The 6,000-nt window shown below is 37.5% G+C and overlaps 1 long non-coding RNA gene across 1 annotated transcript; it reads right to left on the bottom strand.

The window, feature by feature from the left end:
• Positions 1–1,532: 1,532 nt before the first annotated feature.
• On the bottom strand, positions 1,533–4,951 carry LOC147535182 (uncharacterized). The gene is made up of 4 exons (XR_015228309.1): positions 3,786–4,951; positions 2,235–2,757; positions 1,812–2,079; positions 1,533–1,591 (listed from the first exon to the last, which is right to left on the bottom strand). It is a non-coding gene; the product is annotated as an uncharacterized LOC147535182 (long non-coding RNA).
• Positions 4,952–6,000: the final 1,049 nt, after the last annotated feature.

Below are 6,000 nucleotides of genomic sequence, written 5' to 3'. Positions count from 1 at the left end.
TCGTAATCACAAAGCAATGGGTGCGAATTAGCTTTTAAAAGTTGCGTGATCGAATTATTAGTATGAATTTTGTGTGTGAGACTTTGAATCCTACTTCGCATATAGCAATATGAAGAACTGTCATAAGAACGTATGACTATTTGTGACTTAAAAATGATAAACATATGAGTTGATAAAACTTCCTCTAAACCAACAATCATACCCAAAGTGTTACAATATATGTATCTTTTACTTTCTCTTTTCAATCGAACCGAAGATTGAGTGAATTATTCTCCAGATTACTACGTTGCAATGGCATACATGCGATCATGTTCGAAACAAAAGTTAAATGTGAAGTTTTTTTTTACAATCTGAATCGTCTATATATTACTATTTATACACCGTCGTCTTATAATGCATCATTCAACCATTCAAGTCAAATGCACAATCAAATTTGTTTAGTCTAACGACAATAAAACTTGGTACTTGTAATATTTTGCAAGTAGATATGACCGATTTCAACAAAAAAGAAGTTGATATGACCGAGAATGACATTAGGTAACTATTTTGCACTTTAGAGCTTGGTGCATATGGTTCACCCTCGTTTACTGTGGGTGCACATTGGTTGACTTTGAATGTAGAGGTAATGTTCACCTCACCCAAACAAGTGTACAAACATATATATTCTTTTCCTTTGCGTGTGATATTCCTTACCACTAATTCACAAGATTACATACATAATACAAGAATCTACTCAGTGAGATTTTAAATCTGGGCTGGGCTGGGTGGGCGAGGCGAGGCGAGGCGGTTCCAACTGCTGGCCCGTTATAAAACATTGTACAACGAAAGAAAAATAACTATGTCCTTAACAAAAAAAAAAGAAAAATAACTATGAAACACGTCCATAAAGCACATAAAATAACATAAAATACGTCACTGGATGATCATATTTTGTAGAGTAGCACAGGAGTATGGTAGTTTTTGCAAAAAAAGGAAAAAAAAAATATGGTGGTAACTTATTTTGTAATATCACAGTGAATCAATAAAATTATCCACTTCAAAAAAAAAATCAATAAAATTATATTCTATCGATAAATGAAATATGTCGGTCGATACATACGCTTATCGAACAACAAATAATATCTTTATCATCAATTAAATAAAATTAACTTGATTATTTGGACTCAGTGTTGAGGCCTAGAGAGGGAGATAGAGAGGAGGCAAAGTTGGTGTAATGTCGGCAGGTGATATTTTTGTTCCAATGAATAAATAAAGTAGTGGAAACACACGTGAACAGTTTCATGTGACACAACCCCACCCTCAAAAGGAACCCTTATTTCACACTTAAAATTTTTCATGTTTTGGTTTGGGATCATATAAATCTGATTAGTCTAATTAATTTAGTTAGACTAAAAATCAGTATAAATTAGTTATTGGGATGAGTCAAGCATCACGACTCAGGTGAAATTTTAACTTCTTTCTCACATTTCTGATGCCATGTGTGAAAATTAATAACAATAATCATAGAGAAGAAGGAGGAGGAGAAACATTGCGGAGGCTATGAATCTCATTCAATATTTGAACTAGGGTTACAACTTAACAAATAAATGATCTTTTGTCGGCCTTTAGGGTCTTTTGTTTTGAGTCAGTGTCTAGTCCCATTTCTTTCTCTTCATGAGACACTTTGCATTTAAAGGTATGTAACTCTCATGAAGTTTTCAGAGGAGAGAAATAAATGATGTATCATCCATGTAAACAATGTGATTTTATCACTTATTAATGGAAATGGTTCCCTTGGCTTCAAAAAAAAAAAAAAAGATATATATATATACTAATGATAAAAGACTAAAAGGCCTTTAAAGGGCAAATTACTAAACAACCCCTAACTATTACATATATTATTCTAACACCCTCCCTCAAACTCACGATGCGATTTTGAAAAGTATCGAGAGTTTGCTAACTAAGCAACGAAAGCGTGGAACCGAGTGTGACTTGGTGAACAAGTCACTGCTAAATCAAATACTGCAAAACTGCTAAACCAAAATCCAATATCCGATACTGTCAACCAAAATCCAAAAACTGCCCACCAAAATCCAAAAACTGCCCACCAAAATCCAATATCCGATACTGCCAACCAAAATCCAAAAACTCGATGTTGCCAACCAAAATCCAAAAACTCGATGTTGCCAACCAAAATCCAATACTGCAAAACCAAAATCCGATACTACGAACCAAAATTCAATATTGCAAATTACTGCCAAACTGCAAACGGAGAAGATGCAATCGTTGGAGAGAAGAAGATGCAAATGCAAGATTGCCCAAAGGAGGAAGAAGATGCAATACAATATTGCCCAAAGAAGGAAGAAGATTCAAATGCAATATTGCCCAAAGGAGGAAGAAGATGCAAATGCAATATTGTCCAAAGAAGGAAGAAGATGCAAATGCAATATTGCCCAAAGGAAGAAGAAGATGCAAATGCAATATTGCCCAAAGGAGAAGGAAGAAGATGCAAATGCAATATTGCAAACATTCAAATGCAATACTGTCCACAATCCAAATGCAATACTGTCAACAAATTCTCTGCCAACCAATTCAATATCAAATCCAAAACCACTTTCATATATTTCAGTAACACCACCTCCTCCAAATTCCAAAACCAACTTACCCAAAAACCACTCAAACCAAATCTCAACCAAAACTATCATTCAATACCTCCTACACCATTCAATTTCAATACGGCCAATAATTTTAAACCGCCGAAGTCACTCAATATTAGGGCTGGGAAAACGGTCCGGGAACCCGGGGTCCGGCCCGGACCGTTTTGACCCGCAGCCCGAGTCCTACCCGAGCCGGGCATACCCGGCCCGATGGCTAGGGCTTATTGGGCCGGGACTCGGACATACCCTCAATTCCGAGTCCCGACCCGTTAGGTCCGTCCGCCACCCGCCTGCATCAACCCGCCCGCGTCAACTCGCCCGCGAGAACCCGCCCGCGTCAACCCGCCCGCGTCAACCCGCCCAAATCTATTATAAAAACCCTCCTCTCTTCAACAAAGAAACCCTAATATCAACCTAACTTTCTCTCTCTGCCTCTCTCTCTTAGCCGCCTCCTCTCTCTACTCTCTCTCCCCTTCTCATCTATTCAACACCATTTAGTGATGTTGGTTGATGAAGTTGATAAAATCCATGAAATCCTTGTTCTTGTTGATGAAGGTGAAAATGTGGGTGTTGATGAGTTAGATCTTCTTCTTCTTCTTCGTTTTCTTCTTGATGGGGATGGGTCTGATGATGATGATGATGAAGCTGATGATGATATTGATGGGGAATGACTTATTCATCACCTTTCCGAGTATCTTGAAATGGCCGATCTCTTTAGGCGTGATGATATCTTCTGTTTTTTTTTTTTAGTTGTTGAACCTGATGATATCTCCGGTTAGTCTATGTAATGGAGTTGCTTATGATCAATCTAGTATTCAAAAATGGCTTGATAGTGGTAATAATATAATACATTTTTCTAGGGGTGGGAATCTAGGGTTTCAGAAATAGTTAGGTTAATTAATAAAAAAATCTTCAAAAAAAAAAAAAATCTCAAAAACCCGAGCCCGCCTGACCCGAGCCCGTTGAAACCCGTTCGGGTAGTCGGGCTCGGACGGGCTACGGGCACTTCAAGTCTTTGATACGCCCGGCACGATCCGCCCGGCTCACTACCTCGGGCTCGGCTTATCCGAGCCCGATCCGCCCGAGCCCGACACTTGGTAGCCCGAGTCCGACCGAGCCCGTCCGATTACCACCCCTACTCAATATTACCATTCAATACCATTCCACCTTCTTTTACATTCAAAAATCCCATGAAGACACGAAACTAATACCCAAACTAAAACAATTTTTTTTTTACCCTCAAAACCCAAGACAACACCAAACAAACTAGCTAAAGAAATACGAAAAAGAAGTGCAAAATAAATAACAATACCAGATAGCCAAACAGTCCCTTAAAGAAATTTTTTTTTTTTTTTTGCCTCCGCCAAACAGCAGCCCCTTGAGTAAAAGAGTTTTCCAGCCAATAAATCCTCGCAAACCATATTTCACAAAACTACCCATCAAAATACCACCTCCATTTTAGAACTCCAACAAAAACCACCTATTTAATATGCAAACTCTCCTGGTATCTCAACAATACCGCCACTTCCTTCCCAAACCAAATCCACCAAAAAAAAACACAATCAATCTAAGTCCTTTCTAATACACAAACAACTCAAATAAAAACCGCTTCCTAAATCCAACAAAACCACCTAACAGACCCACTTTCTTTAAGTCCCTTCATAAACCACCTTTTAAACAAAAAAAAAAAACTACCAAAGTTCCAAACTGTAAAACCACACATTCACCTTCTTCTCTAAACCACCTTTAATGCCCAAACTAAAACCATCTATCCAACTCGTCAAAGCCACCTCTTCCTTTAACCCACCAAATCAAATCCATCCAATCCCAAAATCAAAAACGCCTAAACCACTTTCTCAAATCCCACAAAACCGCCACTTCACCATCCCAACCAAACCTTATTCTCCTTGTACCACCTTATGCAATTTCTAAAACTACTAAAGGAAACTTGACCCCCTTTAGAACCAACCAGACCAACTAACCTATAATGCCGCTCAAGAAAAGAGTCAGACATCCTTTCAAACTTCCCATCAAAATTTTTTAAAGCTACCAACAAATCTAACTCTTCAAGACCCAAATTAAAATTTTCAAAAAAAACTAACAACAAAAATCAAACTACCAACAAATCCTACTAGCAAAACTACCAATATCAAAAACAAAACAAAACCACCTTCATCTTGTCCCCTCTTCTAACTCAAACCATAGAAAAACTTCATGAACCATGCTCTGATGCCATGTGAAAATTAATAACAATAATCATAGAGAAGAAGGAGGAGGAGAAACATTGCGGAGGCTATGAATCTCATTCAATATTTGAACTAGGGTTACAACTTAACAAATATATACTAATGATAAAAGACTAAAAGGCCTTTAAAGGGCAAGTTACTAAACAACCCCTAACTATTACATATATTATTCTAACACCATGAACATGACCATGACCAACACGGCAACACCATCTTCGACCGCACTATCAAAGTCCGGCTAATATATCAGCCGACATAATAGTTAGTCTCCCAAACAAACCTTGCCAAATGTGCATAATGTGCAATTCCAACTGAGTCCCGTTAGCATTTTCTAGTAGACTAGAACACTAGCATTTTCTTGTACAAAAAATCTTCCAGTTGCAGTGCAAGCAGTGTATTCCATGCCCATCTTCGTCCACTACTTGCCCTGTTTTCGCACCATTATTAAACGAGCCCTGCACCTATTGGAGTATTAGTTTGTCAATGTGTTACGTCGACAGGTTCACATTTCCTTTTACATTTGGTAGGAGATGGAGGTGTTCCTTCATGGCTTAACGAGTAGGCAAAACTCCTCCACCCGAAACTATAATAATAACTGCCTTACCGAAATTTGACTCATTACAACACTCAGAATTGATGATGTAAACCTAAGAAATTAAGTGTAGTTTCCACAAAAAAAGAAATTAAGTGTTTGGATGGCGGAATCATGAATCCGCGAATTCATGATTCCTTGGGATTCATGATTCCACGGATTCATGAATCCAAGTAATATCTTTTGGCTTGTTTTGGCAACTAAGAATCCTATGATTTATTATTATTTGAGTATTTTTAAACGTCTTTAGAAAAAATATGATTTTTGAAAAGAATAATTATTTTGGGAAAAAATAATGATTTTGTAGAAGGAAATATTTTTTTATTGATTTTTAAGTTTGACATTTAGATTCATTAATCCAAAATCCTAACAAATCCTACGGGGTAGGGTGGGATTTTGGTCCAATACAAATTTTGGAATTAGGAATCCTTAGGATTCAAGAGTCCTAGGATTCTTGGTAGCCAAACAGACCGAGGATTCATGATTCCTACCAAATCCCACTTTTAATAGGAATCCTACTTAGGAA

This window comes from Eschscholzia californica, unplaced genomic scaffold (genome assembly GCF_041429995.1).
Source record: "Eschscholzia californica isolate CP2 unplaced genomic scaffold, dmEscCali1.0.p SCAF_6, whole genome shotgun sequence".
Classification (NCBI taxonomy): Eukaryota; Viridiplantae; Streptophyta; class Magnoliopsida; order Ranunculales; family Papaveraceae; genus Eschscholzia; species Eschscholzia californica.
The sequence above is the reverse complement of the archived record's forward strand: the minus strand, read 5'-3'. Positions and strand labels throughout refer to the sequence as shown.